Source organism: Aedes albopictus, chromosome 1, assembly GCF_035046485.1.
Source record: "Aedes albopictus strain Foshan chromosome 1, AalbF5, whole genome shotgun sequence".
NCBI classification, from domain to species: Eukaryota; Metazoa; Arthropoda; class Insecta; order Diptera; family Culicidae; genus Aedes; species Aedes albopictus.
In genome coordinates this window covers 245161585-245189119 of record NC_085136.1, presented here as the reverse complement: position 1 = coordinate 245189119, position 27535 = coordinate 245161585, and the positions used below count along the sequence as shown (strand labels likewise).

Below are 27535 nucleotides of genomic sequence, written 5' to 3'. Positions count from 1 at the left end.
TCAAAACCGAATTAGCGACATTTTTTCATTTACTTCCGCTGCTTTTGCCTTGCGTTAAACACAATGTCGGAAGTGGGGCGCTGTATTGTACACCTGGTACTCTATACAGCGCCCCACTTCCGACATAGTGTTTAACGCAAGGCAAAAGCAGCGGAAGTAAAAGAAAAAATGTCGCTAATTCGGTTTTGAACTGGAAACATAATAAATAGGTAACAACAGCTGCACACGAATTTCTTTTTCCCAATTGCTTCAAAAGAAATTTACCTATCGCTATAAGACATTTCACAGAAGGTAATCGTTCCGGAAGCTAAATATTATCGCAAAGAACGTGATGGAAACGAAAAGTGTAATCATTCAAAGTTATGTTCTCGATGGTGGAGATTGTTGACAGTTGTTTGTAGTGGAATAGGAATGCTAACCTCACTTCGAAAGCACTCATGATGATTTGACGTTCGAAACGTCAAATAAAATGGCTCATTCAGTTCGATGAGCGTGTGCTTCGTTATGATTCCGAGGGTCACTCGCTACTGAAGTTGCCCTAAGGGCCTGCACCTTGGACATATTCAGCAGGTTTTTCTTATGTAAAAAATCGAACAGTTTTGTTTCAAAACTTGAAACTGATATACAAGCCCTGTTTTTGGACAAAATTGAAACAAAATTTTAGGGCACCATCAATAAGGGCATTTCCAATAATGTTCCGATTTCAGTTTTTTTTTATTTTAAAACAGGTTTCAAAATTTAAATCAAACATTTGGAAATTTCTCCAGGAGCTGTTAAGTGGACATTCACCACATTCTTCTACATGTTTCACTGGGAATCCAGAAGCTTTGTAAGAAATTCCTCTAAGATTTCCACTGGAAATTCATCTAGGAGTTCCACTAGGGATTCTTTCTGACGTGTATCCGCAAATTTCACTAGAAAGGAGTGTTTTTTTCGGGGATTTTTCTAGAAGGTCAATTGGGAATTCTTCTGAGAGTTCCAACGCGAATCCCTTCAAGATGTTCCCCCCAGAGTTTTTCCAGTAGTTTCTCCGGGGATTTCCCCAAGAGCTTTATTACGAATTCTTCTAGGAGTTCTTTCGGAGAAATTCCTCTGGAAGTTCCATCTCTTGAAGATTCATCGGAAATGCCTCTTGCAGTTCCATTGGTCAATCCTCTAGGAGTTTCATTGGGAATCCCTCAATGAGTTCCACTAGAAATGTCGCTAGGCTAGGTACATAACTGAGAATTCTTCTCGGAATACCACTGGGAGTTCCTCTAACGAATTCTTTCCTGTGAAAATTCCTGGATTTTTCAGGGATATTTCCTTCGGATTCATTCATTGATTTCTCATACGATTCCATCGGGGATTGCTTCCTGGTTTTCTTTAGAGATTCCTTCCGGGATTCCTCCCAGGACTCTTTCTGGAATTTCTGTTGGAACTCCTCACGAGATTTCTTTAGGGATTTCTCTCGGAAACCCACCAAGGGTTATCCCGGGGTTCCTACATTATTTTTTTCTTGGGATTCCCCCATGGATTCCTTCAGGGGTTCTTCCAGGTTTTTTTTTGAAGTTCTCTCTTGGGATTCATTCAGAAATTCCCCTGATATTCTTTCGAAATTCTTGCAGGGAACACTTCCAGATTTCTTTAGAATTTACTTTAGAGAATTCCTCAGATTTTCCTTTTGGGATTTCCACCGAGATTTTTTTTTTTCATGAATTTCTTCCGGCACTCTTCCAGGTATTCTCGCTATTCATTTAGGTATTCCTACATAGATTTCTCCCTCGAGTTTTGTATTGATTATTCACGGAATTCCTGAAGGGATTTCGTTCAGGATCCTCTCAGGAATTTCTCCCAAGATTCTTCCAGGAAATCTTGAGATTTTTTGATAACTTCTCCAGAAATCTTTTCAAGATTCCTTCATGGAGAGTTCCCGGGATTCCTTCCTAGGTTTCTTGAGGGATTCCTTCAGAATGCTTCCAGAGATTTCTCTTTAAATTCTTTAATAGATTGCTCCCGGGAGTGACCACTGAAAAACCTGTAGATTACGAAGTTCTTAATTTAAAGTTTTTTGATGACCGTGAATATCTGGCAATTTCATCGGAGTGGTTCAAAACGCGAGAATTACTACCGTTTGATCAAACTGGATATCCTTCTTTGCAACAACAGTTGTCATTTTGAGCGATCTAGATCGTGATACATGCAACGCCCTTAATCAAGGCTCATTACAGCACTAGGGCCAAGTAGTGGTCCAGATCACGAGATATACGACGTTTAGACTGCTCTGGAAGCTCCTTAGAGATATACGTCATTCAGACTGAACTGGAAGCTACTAAGAACACTAGCGCCACACAGTGAGTGATTCTCGAACTAAATTATTTTCCATGCGAAAGCTCTTAGGCGTCTGAGCAACTTTGCCGAAGACAGAATCGTTCTAAGTGGTCCAGAAAGCGGGATATATGACGTTCAGACTGAACTGGAAGCTCATAAGAACACTAACGCCAGCATCAGTGGGTAATTTTCGAACTAAATTATTTTCTACGCGAAAGATTTTAGTCTTCTAAGTAACTTTGCCGAAGACAGTATCCATCTAAGTGGTCAAGAACACGAGATATACGACGTTAAGACTGAACTGGAAGCTCATAGGAACACTAGCGCCATGCAGCGAGTGATTTTCGAACTAAATTGTTTTGTATGCGAAAGCTTCTAGTGTTCTGAGCAACTTTGTCGAAGACAGTATCCTTCTAAATGTACCAGAACACGAGATATACAACGTTCAGACTGAACTGGAAGATCCTAAGAACACTAGCGTCAGCAGTGAGTGATTTTCGAACTAAATTGTTTTCTGTGCGGAAGATTTTAGTCTTCTGGGCAACATTGCCGAGGACAGTATCCTTCTAAGTGGTCCAGAACACGAGATATACGACGTTAAGACTGAACTGGAAGCTCATATGAACACTAGCGCCATGCAATGAGTGATTTTCGAACTAAATTGTTTTCTATGCGAAAGCTTTTAGTGTTCTGAGCAACTTTGCCGAAGACAGTATCCTCCTAGGTGGTCCAGAACACGAGATATTCAACAACTACTTTCAAAATGTAGTGCTCTTCCACATGTCCGATATGGTGCCCTGTGTAGCAGCTTCCCGGTGACCAATATTCTCGGAACCACAATTTCAACATATCAACACATTCTTGACGAAATTATCTATCAAATAGGACTTTGGTCATTTGAATTGGAGTTTGATTTTCTGGGTCATAATGACCCCAATGCATTCGTAACTTTTTTTAATGCCCGAAGAAGGTTAATCAATTGACATTCATCCGGACCCAATTGGAAGATTATCATCCAGCGCAGTGGTAAGTGACATAATTTATGCGTCGGAGCGACTGATAACGTGCGTTAGGCTGCTCAGCCGATTCGCAAAGAAAGAGTATGGTGAGAGTTTTCAACGTATCCAGGCGTTTGGCATGCTACCGACTGTACCTTGTACCGTTGGGTTAAAGAACATTGTGGAGTGGAAAAATGACAATTTAGAAGAACGCTCGACCACATTTCTGGTGAAGTTATAGAAAGTGGGAAAGTAATTTAGTGGCACCAAACATCACATTATGCACATTTAGCGTGCCTGTCTGGGTCATATTGACCCCAACATCTAACAAAGGTTAACAGTAAGTATTTCAACGAGGGTAAGCCAGCTTTATGGAGGAAAATTTTTAAATAAAGTTGCAAAACTGCTCTCAGAAACCTCAGAAACTTGTATAGAAAATCCTCTCAATGAGGTCTGCAAAAACTTTTTGGAAATGTTTTTCGTTGATCTCCTGAAAAGTTTGTAAAAAAAAGGCAGGAGAAGCTTCGAACCGCCCCCTAGATTTCTGAAGAGACTTGTCAATGTCAGACAATACTTCTCGATAATGATAAAGTTTCTCAGAAAACCTTGGAATAGCTTCTCACAGAAATCTGGAAATGAAACTGGCAGAAGCACTAAAAAATGCTAGAGAAACCTTCCCACAGAAGAATAAGAAACCTTTCCACAGAGAGGCCCGAGAAAGTTTCTCATCGAAGCCTTAAAAAGCTTCTCATAGATGGAAATGGATTCTCATAGAAGGCCGCCAAAAATTTCTTACAGTAACCTGGAGAAGCTTCTTATAAAGCATCACAAAAAAAACTTGACACAGCTTCTTATAGGTGTAAATGTATTGCGTAACTCACTGGATCAATCCGTTCCCAGCCATATTAGCGAACTACAGTATAATCACTTGGCATAATACGGAACCTCACGATGAGGGCGACATGCTCCACCAAATCTCCCCTCCTCAATGAGGCAGCATCACCCTGACAACCTCGTTATGGTGCTGGCTGTCACTGATGATTGCTAGGGGAAGGACAAACAAGGGAATTGACACAATTCACACCCCGTAATAGAAACCGAAAAAAAGAATCACAAAAACCTAGAAATATTAGAAGGCCACTCCAGAGGTACGTTCTACTCCATTCGGCCATCCTTGATGCCTGAGTATGCAAAAAAAACTGTCATTAGAAGGAGAAGCTCTCAGTTATTTACTATATGGAGGTTAGAGTGGGACACTGAAAGACATTTTACTCCTGTATACTTTTTGAGTTCCTTTTTAGTCCCATATCAACTGTGCAAAATTTCAGCTCGATCGGAGAAACTATATTTTAGCGCCAGCCATTTTAAGTTTTCATACGATTTACTATGGGGAAAATCACTTTTTCAAAGAAAAATCACCACAGGTTTCCCCTTAGCCACTAAAAATAAATCGATGAATGATTTCTGTTGGAAATTTTACGAGGAACCAACCAGAGCGTTCATGATTAACAAAAAATTTAATCATGATTAATCATTGATGATTAAAATTCCTAGTTTGGTGATTACTGATTATGATTAATGATTAATTTGATTTTCAGGATGATTAAAGATTATGATTAATGATTAAAATTGGTTTTATCTGTGATTATTGATTATGATTAATGATTAAAAATGGCTCATTGATTAAAAATCATGATTAATCATGATTAATCAATCACAAAAAACTGGAAATGATTAAAATATATTTATTGTTTAACATGTTTCTGAAGTTTCAAAAGTAAAAGGTAACTCTGTCCGGGTGATTTTTGAAAAAAGCATCATAAATTATATTATTTAGAACAGCATTTGAACCAATTTAAATTGGATCATAAATTTTATATGATGAATCATTATCGGTGATGAATGATTAATGATTGATTAATATTTTTTCTTATGATTATGATTACTGATTAATGATTAGATTGCTAAAATAGTGTGATTAAGATTAATGATTAATGATTAAGGACAAACGCCTTGAAATCCCGCTTCAACATTGCATCGAAACTTCAGACGCACAAATCTCAAGAAGCAAGCTTCAAACAACAATGCATTTCATTATTCTGTTCTTGCTCACTTGAAATTAGCTTAAAATTAAAAGCGCAGGTACACTGGTTTTGTTTACGAAGAGATTTGTGCCCTCGAAATCGTGAGTAGGTGCCAAAGTCGGCCATTGTGGCGGCCATTTTGGGATTCTAACAAGTCTGTCCTTAAATAAGATTTTTTTGTGATTATGATTAATGATTTTGATTAATCTTAATCATTAATCATTAATCATGATTAAATTTATGATTAATCATTAACGCTCTGGAACCAACCCTCCGAAGACCGCAAAGCGATCTAAGGAATGTGGAAAAAGTTATTAACAGAAAACCGAACGGCATGCCAATGCTGTTTAACATGTAAGGAATAACAATAAATAATAAAATCTCGTCATTTTATCGATCGGGTGAGGCTTAATAACTTTTTCCACGAACGTCGCATCGGTTTGCGGTCTTCGGAGGTCTGATTCCTAGTAAAGTTTTCTACAGAAATCATTCATCGACTTATTTTTTGGGATCTAGGGGTGACTCCCAGCGATTTTTCTTTGCAGATGTAAAATTTCCCCATAGTAAATCGTATGAAAAACTAAGAATGGCGGGCGCTAAAATATAGTTTTTCCGATCGATCTGAAATTTTGCACAGTTGATATGGGACCAAAGAGGAACTCAAAAAGTATACAGGAGTTAGAGTTTTTCCATTTTTTGTATTTTCCCATATAAACCGTGTACCAGGCTAATGGAGGTTTTCATAGACACTAGTTGAAAAGTAGGCTTTGTTCCAGTGAGACGTTAAGCTAAAAAGAAGAGAAGAAAAAGAAGACCTAGCAGATTTGGAAGGATTTGACTTGTTTCTGAATGGCTTCATGGTTTACAGCGAAGACGAAGAAAAAAAATCAGCTCTAACTGGAGTCTGGAGAAATGGCTGGGCTGGGCTGGGCTGATGGGATTGGATCTTAAAGGATTTTCCAAGATTTTTTTTTCTAGAAATTCATTACAAAATTTTCCAAACCATTTTTCCAAAATCCATCAGATTTTTTTTTTCAAAGATACTCTTTTGGATTCCTGGAAAAGCTCCTCCAGAAGTTTCTTTACGAATTTTGTTAGAAATTCCTCCAGGATTCCTCCAAAAATTCTTCCAAACATTGCTTTAGCAGTTCTTATAAAGATTCCTCCAGGAACTCCTCCAAAAGTTTCTCTTAAAATTTTGCATCCATGATGTTTTTCAGTGAGATTTGCATCAACGCTCCGGGAATTCAGTCAAAGATCTCTTCAAGAACACCTGTACACTAGTATTTCTCCAGAATGTCTACCACGGACCAAGGCTCCTCTGAGATTTCCTCCATAAAATTTTCCATGGTTTCTCTGAAAATTCGTACAGGGATCTCTTGAGATACATTTGCATTGATTATTTCAAAGATTCCCGCAAATATTGATTTTCATTCGAATTCCTCCAGAAATTTCTCCAAATTTCATCTTCAAAATCCAACAGAATGTCTTTCAAGATCTTTCATGAATCCAGGGAAACTTGCAAAGATCCATTCAGGCAATCTTCCAGGAAATTTCAAGAAAAATATTTTAAATATTTATCTGAGAAACTCGGAGATGAAAAAATGATTTGTGGAGAATTTGTTAAAAAAAAAATACGGGAAATTATTAGAAAATTTTCTGCACCATTCTTGAAATAATTCCTGGAGGAATCCGTGGCAGAATTCCCAAAAAAATCTTTACAAAAATTCCTTGACAAAACCATAAAAGAGTTTTGAAAGAATCCAACTGGAGGGAAAGTACGAATAATTGGTGGTGAAATCTAAGAAGAAACAAACTCCGGGGTCGGAGGAATCTGTGGAGGAATTTTAAGAAAAATCCTCAAAGAAATTCAGAAGAAAATATAAGAAGAATTTCTGCAGAAGTTCTTGGACTCGGAAGAAGTTCTTGACAAATCTTTGGAAGATTTTTTGGGGAAACTATGAACAACCAAAAAACAAACCTTTTAATGGAGGGAGACATGGAAAAATTTCTCAAGAAATTTGCGGAAGAATTGTTGAAGTGAATCATGAAATACTTCCAAAAAAACAAAACCATCATAGAACACCTGGAGATATCATAGGAATAAAATGTATAATTTTTTTTGTAGAATCCTCTGGAATAATTTCTTCCGAAATGTTTGGAACAATTCCTGGTATAAATCTTGGCGGAAAAATCCTGTACACATCAACGGAAGAAATCCTCGGAAATTTCCGAAAAAAAATCTTGAAGTATTCATTTAGAAATAAATTGAAATTCTTGCGTAAACCATAAATACTCCCAGCAGAGAGTAAGAGTGAATACTGCGAGAGTGGTTCGGATGCATGCTGCAGCAGATGTGGTGAATAAAAAAGTTATCTATATCACAGTGCGTTCGTAAGACTTATTTATATCCATTGAGAAGGTTCCTTTATGGAACAGCCTTTTTCGTCATGCTTAAAATATGATAACCAATTTTTGTAGGTTATTACAGATATGTTTGGAAATATTCGTAAAAATACATTGAATTTTCTTAAAGAAATCTGTGAAAGAATTAGAAGAATTCCTGGATAAATCCAAGGATAAATCCTTAAAAGAATTCCTGGGAAAAGATTTGAAGGAAATCTTGCAGGAATCATTGGAAGAATTTATGGAGTGAATCCTCGAAGAGTTTCTGGAGATATTTTTGGAAGAATTTCTGAAGTAATCCTTACAAGAATTTTAAGGAAGTACTCATGGAAGAATTCCTGGATAAATCCTTCTGGAGTAAAAGAACTTCTGAAGGAATCCTTGGAAGAATTTCTGGAGTAATACTTGAAAGAATTCCTTGATTAGGTTCTTCTGGAAGAACTTCTGGAGGAATCCTTGGAAGAATTATTGGACAAATCCTAGGAAGAATTTTGAAGGAATCTTTGAAAATGTTTTCAAAGGAATCCTCGGAATCATTCCAAAAGGAGTTTTAGGAAGAATTCCTGGAAAAAAAATTGCAAGAATTTCTAGACTAATCCTCAAAAAAAAATCCTAGAGGAACTTTTGGAAGAAATTTTGAGAAATTTTTGGAAGAGGTAACTTGAAAACATTTTTGGAGAAATCCTAGAAACATTTCTTTTTGATATGTTTGGAAGAATTCTAGAAGAAGTCTTCAAAGAATTTTTAGAGAATTCGCTGGACAAAATCCTGCAGGAATCCTTTGGAAGAATTTTTGAAAGAATCCTTAGAAGAATAACTGGAAGAATCCTTCTGTAGCATTTCTTGGAAGAATTCTTGGAGGAATCCTAACAAGAACTTTGAAGGAATCTTTTCAGAGAATTCCATACAATAATTTTTATGGAGGAATCTTTGAAAGAAATTCTTGGAGAAAACTTGAAAGTATTCCAAGACTAATCCTTGGAAGAATTCCTGGAGAAACTCTTGGAAGAATTTCTGAAGGAATAGGGGAAATTACCTATTCTCGGCCGTTTTGTTCTCTTCGTCTTTGGGGTTTTTTTTTTAAACCTATTGAACTCAGAGTTGGTCTCAAATCCTTCCCAACTAAGCTGAATTATATAGCCAAGTTTCAGGCAATTTGGCTGACAAAAACCCCCCATGACGAAGAGAACAAACCTGCCGATAATACCCATTGTCACCCTACTTGGAATTCATGAAAAAATTCTTGGAAAAATATCTGGAAGAATCTTTTGACGAATTCCTGGAGGAAGAGAGGAGGAGGAGACAAATTCCTGGAGAAAGAAGAGTTTCTGGAGATACCTTAGGAAGAATTTCTGGAATAAACAATGAAAGAATTCATGCAGGAACTAATGGAAGAATTCCTGGATGAATCCTTGACAATCTTTGGAATAATTCGTGGGGGAATCCTTGGAAGAATTTCTGGAGTAATTCTTCAAAGAATTCCTGGATGATCTCTCGGAAGAATTTCTGGAGTAATGCTTGGAAGAATTCCTGAAGGAATTCTTCTAAAAAAATCTTTGGAAGAATTTCATAAGAATTATTGCAGGAATCCTTGGAAGAATTTTGAAGGAATCTATGAATGTTTAGATTAATGCTTGGAATAAGGAGAAGTGTTTGGAAGAATTGCTGGAGGAAAACTAAGACTAATCCTTGAAAGAATACCTGGAGGAACTCTTGGAAGAATTTCTGAAGGAGTGTTTAGAAAAATTCTTCGAGGAGCTCATGGAAACATTTCTGGAGAAATCCTTGAAAGAATTCCTTCTCGAGACCAACTCCAGAAACACGTTCTTCTCCACTCGGAAAATTCGCACTACCCTTGCCTTGATACCTGTGAAAGCTTCTTACAAATGTTTGAGGAAATTTAATTAAAATTCTAGAAAAAACATCAACAATGCATAAAAAAGCTTTTGCAACAACTTTTAATGCTTCTCACAAGGACTATAAAAAAATCTTACTGAATCCTGGTGAAAAATGAAAAGTTTCCTTCAAATAAAGTGACTTTTTCGGTAGGTTTTGTTCTCTTGGTCATGAAAGTTTTTGAGAACATCCCTTGTCAAAGAGGAGAAATCTGCTGAAAATACACTAAATTCTCATATATGGAGAAGTTTTTCTAGCAAAATTCTGCTCATTATCTTACATACAGATCTCTTCATGAAACTCTAATGATAACGCTGACACCTTTCGCGAGAAAACTTTCAATATCTGTTTAGTAAATACATGAAAAGATTTCGGTACTCTGTTCAATTAGAAGTATTAATATAGTGGAACAAGCTCACCTGTTTGGATCTGTTTTGACTTCCATCAGCTGTAATGCTTCATGCTGGAACGAGAAAAAACTCCGTTGAAACTGCTTTCTTTAGTGTGGAAATGTTTCTTACAGAAGTTTGACAAAGAATTTTCATTAAAATGCAAAAAAAAACTTCTCGAATAAGCCTGGAAACGTTTCGTATTGCAGTACGAAATAGCTGCTCACGAAATTCTGAAGAAGTATACAATAACCTGCATATAGGAATGCTACCCGCAGGACATCCAAAAACCTTGGGAGCGGCCTGGTGTGATGGTTAAAGCACGTGACTGTCACGCTGAGGACCTGGGATCGAATCCCTCTCCCGACAAACTCACAAAATGTGAGTTCTTCCTTCGGAAGGGAAGTAAGACGTGGGTCCCAAGATGAACTAGCCTAGGGCTAAAAATCTCGTTATAACAGATTTAAAAAATATCCAAAAACCTTCTCACAGAAGCGTGGGAAGTTTTGCTTACCAACTCGAAAATGTTTTCACAGAATGCTAGAGAAGATTTACACAGAAATGACATTAATATAATGGGAAGTGCTGCCAGAATATCTCTGAACAACTCTTTATCGCTCCCACAGATCGTCATGAAAATAACCTTAGCCTAAAAGCAACTGGAACAACTCTCCATTGAGCAGTGTTTGCAGCTCCGTTGGTCTAGCAATGTAGAATCCAAGTGTCAATTCATTATGAAATCTATAAAGTACCATCGGCCTGAGTCCAAGTGAACCAATTAGACAAAACGAAGGTTCCATTTACAAAAGTTTAGCTAAAACAGTTCATACGTTTGTTCATACAGGCAGACAAACATACTCACAAGCATGCTAATACAAAAATCATATTCATAGCGCGTTCTTTAAACCAAAACTACTTAAATTCGTTTGGATTTTTTAACTCGGTTCGCTTTAGGAAACTTTTCCCCCGAATAATGGAAACCCCTAAGTACTAACACTCCTTCCCTTAACTTACTCATCATCGTTAATAAGTGTCCAAAGTTCAAAAAACGGAATATCAGAGTCGGAACGACTTCGTTGTTAGTAAATCCCCACATACACACACATTCATGTGTGGAAAAAACGTGCATATGAATCAAAAAAAAAGAAAAAAAACACGGAAACCCACTATTAATTCTAGCCGAAAAAATTTTTAGAATCGTACTGTTGTTACTATTATTATCGGAATATTATTACACCATTTACCATTTTCCATTGACTCGTGCAGCTTACACAAAGAGACACATATACACAAACACACACCCATACCCACATGGATATAAGCGTGTTGAAAACAAGTGAGTAGCAGAAACATACCGAAGAGCATTTTGTAAATACATTTCTCGTTCGTTATTCGTTGATAGGGAAAATTCGATAGAAACTATACTTAATCAAATGGGTATCAAATGCTAAAACACAAAAAAAAGTGAAACGACACCGTTTTGAAGTGACAGTTTCTGTCAGGTTTTATAGGTTATGATTGACACGATTGAATTTTGTGTTTTGCTGTGTATAGGAAACAATCTGTGAAACACTAAACAAAAGAGTATGGATTTGTTGTGCTTGAGAGGGGCAGACTAGTTTTTTTTTCTCAAAGTTAGGAGTTTATGGTCTGAATTAGCTGTTCCTTCCGTTGTTGTTTCTTCGGAAGTGTGTAAATAGAACATAAGGTATCACGATATTCGTTAGTGCCCGTTTGTAACCGTTACGTTAAACGACGCAGTTCACTCACCTTCAATACCGCTACATGGATTCTTCCCGCACTACATTTACATTTTTCTTAAGAAAAGACATTACAGCAACATTGTACTCGCTCTAGAAAATACCAAAATTTGTTTGCATCGTCGTCGTCGTCGAATATTGCACTCGCACAACGCTAGTGAATCACACGCGATCACTCGCTCAAAAACAATGGAAACGATCTGAAAACCTCGTCGAAATGCAATGTAAACAAACCAACGTCAACGAAAGCCCGAAGCTCTCTACTAGCGCCGTCGCAGCAGTCAGGTGTCTCTCATTCGGGAGAAGGAAAAAAATTCTCTCTCTTGAACCATCGTTTTCGCTCGCTCTCTATTCGCCAATGTCTCGCAACACACTGTCGTAACCAGAGCGTTCATGATTAATAAAAATTTTAATCATGATTAATCATTGATGATTAAAATTCCAATTTTGGTGATTACTGATTATGATTAATGATTAATTTGCTTTTTAGGACGATTAAAGATTATGATTAATGATTAAATTTGGTTTTATCTGTGATTATTGATTATGATTAATGATTAAAAATGGCTCATTGATTAAAAATCATGATTAATCATGATTAATCAATCACAAAAAACTGGAAATGATTAAAATATATTTATTGTTGAACGTGTTTTTGAAGTTTCAAAAGTAAAGGGTAACTCTGTCCGCTAGATTTTTGAAAAAAGAATCATAAATTATATTACTTAGAACAGCATTTGAATCAATTTGAATTGGATCATATATTTTATATGATGAATCATTTTTGGTGATGAATGATTAATGATTGATTAATATTTTTTCTTATGATTATGATTACTGATTAATGATTAGATTGCAAAAACAGTGTGATTAAGATTAATGATTAATGATTAAATGAGATTTTTTTTGTGATTATGATTAATGATTTTGATTAATCATAATCATTAATCATTAATCATGATTAAATTTATGATTAATCATTAACGCTCTGGTCGTAACGCGCCGTTACAATTGCCATCGCCTACCCGTCAGCACTGTAAACGTATGTTTCTTTTTCGATTTTTTCCTTATCAAAGAACCACCCTGGGCTTGCCGTTATATCACCGTTTCATATCGTAGCCCTTACTTATCTCGGAAAGGAGAAACACTCATACATTCATACAGAAGAAAAATAGACAATTTTTATCACCGCGGCAAGCCGACCCACTACTAACCCCAAAAAAAAAGTCCTGAAAAGAAGCTTTTATCGGTTAATTTTTGTACAATCGGAGAAGCAAGACACCGTCGTCGTCGATTCCAAGCGGAACGCACGATCGGTCACCGAACGAAGAAGAAAAGTTTAATCGCATATATTTATATCAGTAAAATTTATAACGAAAAATTGAGAAAACAAATCCGCTATACACTCGTATTTAAAAATAAAGGTACCCGATCTAAACAAAACGACTCAAGTAAGTATTTACAACCTGAATTCAAGTCCACGAGAACGAAACCGCTTCTGATGGATGACGCGGAAAGCTTCAGAACGAAAGCTGCATTGGCAACACTGGCACTGGTGGTGGCGTAGCACTGCCACCAATTTCATACCGCCTATACCTACTCTCTGACTGGTTTTATGTTTATATGTATAGGAAAAATTTGTTACCAAGGAAAAAAGCCCAAAGCACCACCAAAATAGGATGTATCGTCTTTAAGAAAAAAATAAGGTAAACCATTCGAACGCATCATACACACGCATTACAATAATGTACTCATACAGTTACAGTCCAGAAGATTAAAATCCCCCACACGTACACACAGGTCCCCTGGATATATCGACGTTTGATGTAATCAATGGAACATAATCGAACACAGAGCGCTACATAGTCCGATACACGCATCCTATGGTAGGCACAAACAAAACATTCAGTTGAAGTTCCAACAGCGACGGCATTGCGAAACCGATCTCAGTCATTTGAATCAAGAGTTGCCAGTTTTCAAACTACGAGCATGAATTTCAACCAATTTAGATTTTGTTATGCTTTCGAGGGCCAAAACAGTTACGAAGCAGTTAGAAAACCACGATAGAACCCTGAAACGTGTTGCAGGGGCTTCGATTAACTGGGAAGGGTTGCCAGTTGTTGCTTTTGGCAAGCAAATTGGCAATTATGATTGAGTGACAACTCGATGGTGTTTCAATGTAAGGAAACGTGATTTTAGATATCGTGATGTAGCCCACCACAACCTGAACATGAGTCGTCACTGGCCTAGTCACGATGTTTTTATTTGGTTTTCAGGGAAATCCCAATAAAGTGTGATTCATATTGCAAAACTTTTAGGATGATATCCTATCCTACAGGATACTTTATTTGATTACTAGCAGATTCGTTTAGCAGTCCTGATCCCGAGCAGGAACGAATAACTGACACATAACTAGAGCATACCAAAGTCAGGTATAATACCAAGACAAGGTATTGGTTGGTTATCCAGGTATTGGAAATAACTTATTTTGGTATTTTTTAGATATTGATAGAATACGTCAACGAGTTATTGGTTTGGTGTTGAGGACTGTTTGAGGTAATATTCAGTTATGGAAAAATCAATATTTGTATGGAAAAATCGTCGATTATTATTCAGGTATTGCCATACCTGACGTCATTATTCACGTGTTATGTACAGAATATTCACCAGTTATTATTTTAGGTATTTTACCTGTTATGCAGGGCTACTAAATACCTCATTCAGGTTGTAGGTATTCGGTTTTCCATACCTGAGTTTGGTATTCTTCAGCTATTTTCTCCTGCTCGGGGTGTGATGGTTAAAGCCCATGCTAGTTATATCGAGGACTTGAGATCGAATCTCACACTACGTTGAACAGTAAGTTCGAAAGAGCATCCCTATGCTTCAGTTCGCCGGAAAACCATGTTCGATCATAATCTGCCATAATTTGTTTCTATTCACTACTGAATCGTACGCCACCTTGAAATCGATAAACAGATGATGGGTCTGCAAGTTGTTGGTCTCTTGAACGGTTTGTAGAGACTCGGGGACAGTCGGTTGTTGTCTCAAGGTTTCCTATTCACTGTGATGGGGCTGCCATCTTAGGTATAGGTTCCACCAGTAGCTGTTTGCCAACACAGACGATGTTCTTGATGAACAGACGCTAGGGACTTACCTCCTCAATCTAGCTGAAGTCAGAAGGACAACAGTGCCCTACTCTTAACTGGCAGTTTTTGTCCCGTAGAAGCATGAGGTAGGAACTTGTGCGAACCAGTGCTACGTTGGACGCAACTTCTTGAGTCACCATTTTGCAGTCCGCAAGATGTTCTCCTGAAATTTACCGAGAATCTGCCGCAGGGTGAACATTTGATCCGTCGTTGATCGGCCCTCACGAAAACCCGCCTGATATTTACTGACGACCTCAGCCTGTTAAACTGAATTCCGGACAAAACTTTGTACGCTGATTTGAGAAGTGTTGTTCCTCTGTAATTCGCGTACTCCAGTCGGTGTCCTTTTTTGTATATAGGGTTCCGCAGCCTGTCCGTCGTTGTCGATTCGAATTCTGTCTGTCGCTCTTCCATTCCTACCGTTAAACAATTCCTCGAAGTGCTCTCTCCTCCTGGTAGCCACCATTGTTTTGTCTGCCAATATGTCTGTTGGACGATACTTTGCGTATTAATCAGCCGTGTTTCACTGTAAATTCCACTCGTGCTGGACATTCTACGTGTATGTGTATTGTGTTACGTCTAGTATTCGTCCGCATCCCTGGCAATAATGAGGACGAGTACGTCCGATTTTCAAACCAAGTCGAAGCTGCAACCTCTCTGAAGATATCTAGAACTACTTCAGAGCAAACACCAACCCCTCATGCGTCCCTCAGTTGATATTAGGGATGTCATTATTCCAGAGATTTACAAAGGGAGGATCGTCAACGTAAGATTGCGCCACTTTCTAGGGCCCACGCTGTCTTAGTAAACAGGCCCTCCGCTACCAGATGTACCAGTGACAGCATTTCACACTGAACCAGTAGAAAGCACCTCAGCAAATTCTGAAGGCCTCATTGCACTGACGTTCTAGAATTTCTAGCACCGCGGTGTGCTACCTCTGCACCGCAGCTCAGATCCGTAAAGTATGCTAGGGACACACATTGCCCTAGTCGAAGTACCAAGAGAAGCTTCAGAGAAGCGTCCATTCAAGGCCCGAATAATGTTCAATCTGGCGTAACTGTATCTCGTCTGGCATACTTGTCAAAGGATACTAGGGTCCCTATGAGGTGAACTCCTGCGTTCAAACCTCTTAAACTGCGGTTACGTAGGAAGTTAGCTACGAAGTTAAACATACGCCCTTGGATATCCCATCTCTTGCGGGTTATCAATATAGGAGGGACCAAACTAACATTTTCAGCGCTATAAGCTTCAGTCATTTGCTTTCTGTTGTGTAACAATCGAATTGAAGCAGTCAACGCTGAATAAAAGGGAAGCTAGTCAAATATAAACCATAAGCTAGTACACGGCTGCAAATCAAGCACCGTACGGCCAGCAAACTCGGTTTTCAGTCCGGGAGATTTCTCGGAAGATGTTAAAATTTGAACAGATCGAATAACAAAACAGCTGCTCCTATACAGTAAAACTGACAAATTCACAAAACAGCAGCGCTTTGAAGGCCGTTATGCGATATCATTACAACTAGAAGCTGTAATAAAGAAACTGTTGGTATAAATACAAACACGACTTGTCGGATGTAAACATTATTGTCAAAACAAACTTCAAGCGGGATATATAGCTACTACACAAATACTTCACAGCTATCCATCCCTGTGCTGTGAAATCATTTGGGTTGCGTTTACTGCACTTTAATCCAACTCCGGAAGATTTGCCGGAAGATGTGCAAATCGAATAAGAGTCCCACAGCTGCTTTTATACAGTACGTTTTCTAATTTTGCCAAATACTCTAAACAGCAGTGCTTCGTAGCTGTTTAAAGAACATTCTTTCAGCTTGAAGCTGTGACGGTGTTGGGGCAACCACACAGCTTGTTCAATGTAAACACGGTATCCATAACCTAATTATATGTAAACGATTATTTGAGGATGCCGTATAACTATTATTTAACAACTGTGAAAAAGCGCATCTCAGAAGGGCTCCGGAAGCAAACAAGAAGAATTCTGGAAGCATCCCAGAACGAATCTGGAAACAGCCCTGAAGGATTCTGGAAGCCTCTCATAAAAAAAAATACAAGCACACCTAAAAGATTCTGAAAGCATTCAATAAGCAAATTTAGCAGCATTCGAGAAGATTTCTGGAAGCATCCCAGGAGAAAGCTTCTCATATGATATTTGGAATCATCCAAAAAAAAATTTCGGAAGTTACCATAAAGAATCTTGAAGCATGCCAAAAATTTCCTGGAAGCATCTCAGCAAGATTCTGGAAGCATCCTATAAGGCATTTGGAAGCATTCAAGAAGGATTCCGGAAGCAATACAGAAGAATTCTGGAAGAACCCCAGATGGAATCTAGAAGCATCATAAAATGAATCTGGAAGCATCATATAAGGAATCGGGAAGCATCCCAGAAGGGTTCCGGATGCAATCCTGAAGGATTGTGGAAGCATCCTAAGCATCCTTGAAGGGCTCTGGAAGCTTCTCATAAGGTATTTGGAAACATCCCAAAATGATTCCAGAAGCAACACAGAAGGTTGCTGGAAGCAATCCTAAAGGAATCTGGAGCCAACCCAGAAGAATTCTGAAAGCATCCCTTAAGAAGTGATCTGGAACCATCCCAGAAGAATTCTGGAAGCATCCTATAATGAGTTTGGAAGCTTTCGGATTCTGTTTTTGTCACTGTGCAGTGTCATGGCGGAGGGCGCAGTTGAACTCGTTCAAACCGAAATCCTGGGGCCTGGTGCGTTACATAGGGTCCGAGGGGGCTTAAGGGGGATTTTGAAGGTATTTCAGGACGTTTCAGAGTATTTCTGCGGAATTAAGAGGCGTTACGAAAGCGTTACGGAGGAGTTTTCGGAGGGTTTGGAGCCTCTCAGGTGCGTTACATAGGGTCCGAGGGGGTTTAAGGGGGATTTTGAAGGCATTTCAGGACGTTTCAGAGCATTTCTGCGGAAATAAGAGGCGTTACGAAAGCGTTACGGAGGAGTTTTCGCAGGGTTTGGAGCCTCTCAGGTGCGTTACACGGGGTCCAAGTGGTTTTAAGAGGGATTTTGAAGACATTTCAGGACGTTTCAGAGCATTTTCTGCGGGTTTAAGAAGCGTTACGAAAGCGTTATGGAGGAGTTTCTGGGGGGTTTAAAGCCCTCATGTGCGTTACATAGGGTCCGATGGGGTCTAAGGGGGATTTTGGAGGTATTTCAGGACGTTTCAGAGCCTGTTAGGTAGGATTCAGAGACGTTACGGAGGAGTTTTCGGGGGGTTTGGAGCTTATCAGATGCGTTACATGAGGTCCGAGGGGGTTTAAGGGAGATTTAAGAGGCATTTCAAGACGTATCAGAGCATTTTAGGAGGATTCAGAGGCGTTACGGAGGAGTTCTCAGGGGTTTCGAAGCCTCTCTGGTGCATTACATGGGGTCCCCAGGGGGTTTAACGGGGAATTTTTAGGCATTTCAGGAAGCTTCAGAGCAGACTCTGAAATACCTTAAAACGCCCCTCAAACCTCTTTCAACGCCCTTTGAAGGCTCCTGAGATCCCTTGGATTGCCCCTAAAGCCCCTTGGAACGCCCCTGAAACTCACTCAATACTATTGAAATACCCCGAAACTCCCCGTAATCCCATGAAAACACCAAAAATTTTGACAGAACACCCTTAAAAGGCTCCTCAAGTCCCCCAAAACAACCCCTTAAAACGCCCCTGAAGCCCCTTGGAACCCCCTTTTTTGGGCTCTCTGGGAACCTTCTTGAAACCCCCTTAGCCCCACCTCAACTGCCCAGGAGCAAGACATGTTCTCGCGAACTAGATTCTCTAATTAAAGCCTAAACTTAATTTATGCATAAATTTCCCTCTTTTTATGCCTTTTTTAATTTATGCACATTTTTAATTTATGCAATCCCAGCCATGTGCATAAAAAGAGGTTCCAGTGTAGTAGGTAGCCTATTATTGGACAAACGTCGCTTTCGTCTTCAATTGAATAGCAGAACTTCACTTACGCCAATGACTTGGCATGCAGATAAGCAAAGGCCTCAACGACAGTAACCTTAACATTGGTAAAACTGTTCTTTACTCTTAGTTTTTTCACAGCATGTATGTTCTCCCCACGGATAGAATTGACCTTCCTCCATAGTCCCGCCAAACTAGTGGTCACAGTAATCTTCGCTGTGAAGGCAACTCATGTACCCTTTTTAGTATCATAGATGACCTTCCTAGTACTGGTACGCACAAAACGTCCGAATCGCCAAAACAGGAATACTTTTTGTCATCATGTTTGCGTGCTGATCAAGTGTTGTTAGGTACTGCAGTACGATCACTTTCTGTTGAATCAGATCTCGGAGATAATGGAACTCAGCATTCACAAGTTTTAGACGTCCGAAGTCCTTGGATTCCTCAGCAATGCGCATCGAAGACTGAGCTGATTATTCTCGAAGAATACAACGGGATCTCGATCATAACAACGGTCACGAATCAGGCTCATCAACCACTGCTCGTGACAACCCGTTACACATAGTGTCGCCAGTTCTGCTTCATTCGAACAGAGAGACACAGATTGCTGCTTCCGTGTAATCCATACTGTCGTACAACCAAACACTTTAAAAAAAGAAACACGGTTAGTAGCCTATTGGCAACATCGTTGACCCAATCTGCATCACAATATACTTCTACCGCTACAGCATTCAGGGTCAGTTGATAAAATAGGCTCACGTCCAACGATCCCTTAAAGTAACGTAAAATTTGCTTCAGATATTCCCAATTAAGATCCGTCGGGCAGCTCTGATACTGGCTGAAAAAGTTTACCGAAGCAACCAAGTTCAGCCTTGTAGTCATGGCTGCGTAGGTTTAACATCCAATCATTGGCTTCCTATAGGGCACTGCATGAAATTCTCTCCTTCTTTTTCACTTTTTTAGAAATTTTGTAAACAACATGGCCAAGAAACGTCAAAATCCCGTACCAAATCAAAACAATACAGTGCCCGTGGTTCGGCTCTTTTCCTCACCATGGTGGAGCTTCAGCCGATTCTCCATGGAGGTCAAAATTGGTTAGCAATCGACCTGCAGATATTGCTTCTGGCTTATACGCATCGAACCGCTTTTCACATGTCGATCAATGCGCAATTCATTCTTCGTCAGACTCCGATCCTCTAAGGCGTCTTTCCACTTCGTGTCATTTCGGTGAGCACTGCTGACGCTGCTCCCTTGGTTCATCCCGAAATCCTTCACTTGCATTGTCTTCTGCCTCCGTCGCAGCATCACTATTCCCACGAAAACTGTTAAACTCGTCCACTGATTCTTCATCTGATACTTCTTCAACACAAGATAGCCGTTTTGACCACAGCCAGTAAAGATTCCTCGTTCGATATGTGCACAAATACACTACATCCAAACGTACGTAACTTCGAAATATTCGGCTTTTTGATTTCCCACACTCCACGGAGTAACTCCAGATTGGGTCGCAGTTGACGGGCCTTGATTCCGTTTGTAAGCCGCCGTTTACACTGCCTGACCCCAAAACCGCTTACTGATTCGAACATCATAGAACGAGCCTTCTCAACAAGAGTGCGGTTCATCCGCTCGGCCACCCCGTTCTGCTTGGACGACTTTGCAGCCTACTGTTGTTATGGTTAGCTTGGGTTGGCAGTCTGTGACCAGCTAGGGACTTAAGCCTGGAACGCAAACGTATGTATTGTGTGGGGCACTTTAGTCTTAACGGAATAAACGTATGACTTTCCCTCGCTTCTCTCGCTATTTCTCTCGGAATGAGAGCCTAAGGTCAATCTGTTACTTGAGATCATTCGCTATCCGCTTGTAGGAAGGGCACTCACGGTTGGTAGGCTAATGATTGCCACGGCGCGGCAGTTAGAGCAGGTAGTCTTTGCTCTACATTTGCCTTCACAGGCGGGGTCGCCAAATAAAACTGGACTAGCTCCCCTTCCTACTGTGCCCGTAACAGTTGTTTGGGGTAGCAGAGCCTTCAACTTCAACTTCTACCCCATTGGACACTACGTGGTGACCTGCTTTAGCTTTGTAACCTTAGCAGGATCTCTTCACATGGGCGGTGATAGTTGGCCAAGCAATTTGTTGAAGTGATTTGGCCAGATGAAAAGGTCCCTAACTACGTTGTTACCTCCAATGGCTCTCTCCTAGAGAACAAGAGTCACTTTGGTCACACGGTTATTTTTCGGTAGGGTCCGCGTGTCCTGCACGCACCTCTTTCATTGTGTTACAATACAAACTCTTACGGGACGGCAAAGACCCACTCGTGTTGAAGCCGCCGGGATCGAGCTTCCGCATTGCTACATAACTTCTAAACGTACACGCCGTGGATACCTCAGCAATACACCATCCACTTATCTACAGCCATTTGGGCTTCGCGGTCCGTTAGACAGTTAGTATACACCAGAAAAGCCTGAGCACCGCACTGCTCGGTTCTGGTCCCAAGACGGGACTAGACACTCAGACTTTCGGAGCATCCCCTTCTCGTTCGCATGGGAGTTCAGGTATCCAGAATCACAAACCAACCGATCCTCCGTGGAGAACCGGACACGAGCCGTCTATCTGTTAGGGCTGTTTTCTTTGCCAACTGCAGTACGAGACGAAACTGTGGTAAGGAACCACCGCACTGCATTACAGTGGATTCCTCTACATTCTTCCAGCAACCTTCTGGGAAATTTCTTCAGAAAGTCTTTCAGAAGCTCCTACAGGGGTTAAGTCTACGATTTCTTTAACTTCCTTCTTGAGAACTATCCTGGGATTTGTTTTTGGAATTTCCTCAAGAACTTTTAAAGGACTCTCATAAGGAATTCTTAAAACAAAAAGAAACCCCAGAAAGATTCCACAAAAAGGAACTCGAGAAAAACTCCCAGAAGAATTCCAGAAAGCCTCAAACTAAGAACTCCTGGAGAATTCGCAGAACAAAAAAGTTGATAGAAGATTCTCATTGGAAACTCCAAAAGGAGCTCCTGAGAGATTCCTAGAAAACACTCCTGGATGACTCTCAAAAGAAACATCTGTTTGGGCTTCCACAACCCAAGTAACATTTATGGTTTTGTTCTGCTCTATAAGAGATCTTCATGCCCAATTTTATAAAACTTGCAATAAAACTGATTTATACATCAAAACCTCTTGATAACCTCTTTAAGAGCATCTTCCGGCTAAGTGGACCACTCTCGGAGAGGTTTTGCAAACCACAATAAGAGTAGCAATAAAACTGTTTTAAAACTTAGTTGAAAAATTTTCCATTCACGAAAACAGGTTATGATGATTGTTGGTGTTTTTTTCAACAAAAACTATGACACCTCAAGATGCAGAAAAGTTTCTTCGATGGCAAGTAAAATTCAGGAGCACACATCATTCGTAAGTAGAAAGCGACCATTTCAAAGTAATATTTTAGTTGCAGAAACATGCGCTTCAAAAATAATGAATATTATCATCTTGGAATGAAATAAATCAATTTGTTTATTTAGTAAAACTATCTCGAATCGCAAGAAAACTCAGCTGAAAGAGTTTATTTATGTGAGCATGTTATGGAAACGACGGCAAACTCAATCAATTCATTGCTTATTTGAGCAAAATTAACTATTTTCCATTCACGTCAACTAATTCTTCAATATGACGACGACCAAAATTAGCGAAAATAATACGAAAGCAAGTTTACTTTTATGATGACCGCAATAAACCTAGCAGTGTCGTAGTTTCTGCTTTTCCACCAAAAGATGTCGTTTCTAATCAAACGGATCGCCATCTGTTGAGAATTTGAACAGTTTTATTGTGGTAATAATGAATGCCAGAAGGTTCACATATCGGAGAGTTTTGTTTACTCTTAAAATCTGGCTTTATGAATATCTTAAAGTATTCTATAAAACATTTCACCAAAGGTTTTCATAAAAGTAGTCATAAAACTGTGAGTTTTGATTATTGCTGTGATAAAACCCTAATAAAAATCAAACAAAACCAATCAGCGATGGAATTGTTACTTGGGAAGGTATTGTTTCAGGATTTCAAGAAAAATAAATCTGGAGGGTTCCCAGAAAGAACTCCTGGAAGGTTCCCAAAATCCTTGAAAATTACCAGAAATAGCTTCTGGAGGATTGCCAGAAGGAAATCCTGCATGAAATTCTGAAGAAATTACGAAGACAATTCTTGGGGAATCCAGCAGAAGTTCCTGGAGTAACACAAGAAAGAAGTTTTAGATGAATTTAAAAAAATCTGAGAAATTAAAAAAAAAACGCTGGAACTTTTGGAATTTCAGCATGAAAATCTGGGTGAACCTTAAAAGATTTCAAGACTATTACTTGGTTAAAACCTAGCTAAATTCCAAAAACATTCTAGTAGGAATCTAAGAAGGACTTTCTTGTGGATTCTAAAGGAATTCCGGAAGAAAATCGGAATGAAATTCGTGAAGAAATCTCAGAAGAAACTCATAGAGGGATTCCTGGTGGAACTCTAAACATAAATCCCAAAGAAATTCCTAGAGAATCTCCGGAGTGATTTCTGGTGGACTTACCGAAGAAACCCCGGGGGAAGTTTTAAGAGAATCCTCTGCTAAATCCACACAAAATTCTTACGAAATGCCAAAGGATTTTCTTAACAAGTTTCAACAAATTTCAATAAATTATTAAGGCTTAATTCTGAAGGAATTTCATAGAAAGCGAAAAAGCTACAAGATTATCTACAGGAATCACAGGAATATGCTAAGAGGAATCTTAGGAGAAGTGTCAGAATGAACCCCTCGAGGAATACCAGAACCAGCTCTGGAGGAATTACTAAATATCACCTAGGAGAAGTAAGGCTTACCTGAAAGAATCTTGGAAAAAGCTTCTCCAGGAATCAACAAAGTAGTTCCTGGATGAATCTCAAAAGAAACTCATAGAGGAATTCAAGGTGGAACTACTGAGAAACTACTGGAGAAATTTAGGATGCAAAATGTGGGTGAATTATTCTAGTAGAAACCTTCAAAAAAATCTTTTCAACGTATTGCGCAAGACATTCAACTCCATCTGCAGGTTATGGGCCCAGTTTCCTTTCAACAACATCATTATTCACTGGTCACCACAAGGTCATAACAGCCAGAAGTATCATCTTGTTGTCACTCACGATCGAATGCCGCTGTGATACTTTTTTATACTATTTAGTTGAAAAAACTTAAATCACAACATCACAACATTAAAGAACTGCTGCAACATGGTAAGGGCAAAAGCTTCTAATTTTGAAACGCGTAAAGAAATAAACGTAAACATGATAATCGGATAATTTGCGATAGAGAGAGAAACGTGAAACATAAACATAAAGCATATCATTACGATGGACATTACGAAAAAAACCTAACTAAAGAGAGAGAAACTACCACACTCATACACACATACAAGTTAATTACATACACGCTAAAGGCTAAGTTCGTCGAAGCAAAAAACCTAAAACAAAATCAAATATTTTTTGATATCGATTTACACTATCTTTGAACCAATCAGAATCAATTGAATCCAAGCGGAAATCCCCCTAGGAAAACAATGAATGCACTTTTCGCGCACACAAACAAAAGACACTCAGTAAAATTCACGCACTGTTTTCAGTTGATCCGGAGAAGTAAGCAGCAACAATTCTAACAAAACCAAACGTCTAAACACCGAAAACCAAATAGCCAAAAATGACTCAAAGCTTTTCAAAGATTGTTTTTTGGAATGATTTTCAGCCCAAAAACGAAACGCAACGCGCCGTAACAATCGAACCAAGACAAACGCAACTGTTTAGAATTTTTTGACGGACGCTTTTCCTATATAAGACACGCGCCAAAGCATCAGCAATACACACTTACACCCACTGAGAAAAAGCGCCACCTATAGTTTGGTTCGTAACAGCGGCAGCACCACCAAAAGAAAACAGAACACGAATCGTCTTATGATTAATTGAAAAAAATGGTGATACAAACATACATTACGTACAGACGCGACATCTACATTCATAGACACACACACATACACGCAAACATAACTCTGTATTTATCACAATTTGGGGATTTTTCCCGCTTCGAAACGAGAGACACCTACCGGTGAGGCGACAGAGCAGCACCAGTAAAACCAATACAATACCAAAATACCACAAGATGTAATTAGATCAGAAGGAGCGCGACGAAACACAAGTATTAATTCTATTGGAGAAAAACAAGAAAAAAAAAGTTAAGAAAACAAACTGAGTAGCTGTATTTAGAGTAAAAACTAAACAACCGCGTAAACACAAGTATCGACAGTAATCAAGGGGCGCGGATGAGCATGAGGAGCGAGATAGGGTGGGAAGAGGGGGTACGGGGTATTTTATATATATTGATGCTGATCAGCATGTGGTGTTAGATACTTGGTAAAGCGCGTGGAAGACGGTAGCCTATGATTATATAGTTAATTTTTAAAAATGCGGTTATCATATATAGGACAATTCATGAAACCTCGAATCAGTTCTTTGGTAGGAAACGACAATTCGTTTGACACACGAACATACACAAACACACGTTTTAGTGTAAACAAAGCATTCCCAGAGTTAGTAAAAAAGCATTGTTTCGACTATCGTTTCTCCAATTTTGATCAATCGAGTCCTTGGAAAAAAATGTAAAAACTCGAAAAAAAAATCGAGTTTAGTAAATACACACGTAAACAACCAACAACTAGCTTTTGATAACGTGATTCATGAACTATTGTCCTTTCAGTTCACTACCAGTAGCAGTAAAAACGCAGATGGCCATGTAAAAACGCACGGTTTATGAAACACAACAAAGTTGACGCTTTTGCGCGCCTGTCAATGCGTTGCGCGTTGCCACGGCTATACCAACTCTACTCACGCAGCGCCATCTGTACGTCGTTTCGGTTTACCCAATCGGTTGGCTTTTGACGTTTCACTCACGCACGGTTTTCGGCTTACGTTTTTTTGTTGATCTTGAATTTTCCACAGTGGATTTCAGTTGCGTAGCGAATTTGAAGTAGCAACATTCAAAAAAGCGGTTCATGAATTTATGAAAATGGAATTTCAAGAAATAAGTACACAAAATATCATTGCAATATGAAACCAACTAAACATAGAATGAAAATCACTTTGTAAGTAAAAGTAAACACACGAAGAAACGCTAGAATAAACAATTGCAACCATCATTGAATATACACAAACACACACTGAAAACTAAATACCATGAAAATATAAAAGACCTATGTAACAGCAAGCGCCCTGTCAAAAAAAATCGATTAAAAAATGTTCATCTCACTATAATTCAACACGGTTCCACAAGAAACCACAAATCCGTGAGAAAGAAAAAAAAACATTCGTCTAGTTGTATTCAAAATAAACGATACTAATTGTTGATCCATTCCTGTATTCTTTATCGATGATTGAATCAGACAAAATCAAATTCCTTTTCCCATTATTTATGTTTTTCTCTAAGAAAAAAAAGTCAAATATTTACTACAAAACCGTCATTGATTGTTGATTATTTATCCAAGAAAAATTAGAAAAAAAAAAAGATCAAGCAACCTTCTCCTTAGAAATGAAATTGCTCCTTCTTGAAACCCAAGTCATCAAGTAAGATACTACAAATAGTCTAATGTAATCACTGAAAACAGAAAACTTATACACTCACAGTCATCATAGCGGAACAAACACACTCACACGAACACATACGCATATTGATCAAACTAAAACAAAACAAACAAGTAAGATAAACAAACAGAACTTATATCATCCAGAAACATGATTTCAGCTCTTTCCTCGAATCACTTTCTCACACAATCACAAACGAAAACGAAATACTGATTTACTATCTCTCTCACTCTCTGTAACAAAGTCACGCAAAAGCACTCCTGTAATATCCCCTCTTTCTCTTTCAAAGACATTAATATGCATGTGTAAACAATGGCAAAACAAACGCAAAAGAAAAACAAACCCAGAAGCTAGATGTTGAACAACGCGAAAGGCGACCGTATGTACCAATAATCAGTGTAAAACAGAGATAAACGGAAATTCCCCATAACGAACAAATAACTAAAGCATTCACAAAAAAAACATACATACACACATGAAAAAACAGCACCTGCTCGTTCATAAACGATTAGCGGTAAAATTCAAAACAAAAACGAACGAAAACCCATTATCAACTGTGCAATCGTGATCACGATACGAAACAAACAAAAAACGAGAGGAATGTGCGTGAACGTTTAGCGACTAAACAAAAAAAATACTCTGATTCCACCACTGCCACAATCGATAAGAAGAGGGGTAAATGAGACACACACACAAAGAAATATGAGGGAGATGAATAAGGTACGCACGCGCACTACTGGGCGAAACACGAACAACAAAAACCAACCACAAACAGGGGATTATAACTAAAAAAAACAGAAACGAAAATCGCATTTGCAACAACAACAGCGTAGATTGAACCAAACGAATAAACAATAGTTGCAGACACACGATAAACACAGACAAACACACTCGAACACGAAATTATAACAAAAACAGGAGGTGCAGTGCGAACAAGACAAAAAAACACAGGAATGCAATATAAGCCACACACACAAACACAAAACAA

General features: G+C 38.9%; 1 long non-coding RNA gene across 1 annotated transcript; it reads left to right on the top strand.

Moving 5' to 3' along the window:
- The first annotated feature begins 92 nt into the window (after positions 1 to 92).
- LOC134285547 (uncharacterized) lies at positions 93 to 27535 on the top strand. The gene is made up of 2 exons (XR_009996462.1): positions 93 to 4550; positions 6129 to 27535. It is a non-coding gene; the product is annotated as an uncharacterized LOC134285547 (long non-coding RNA).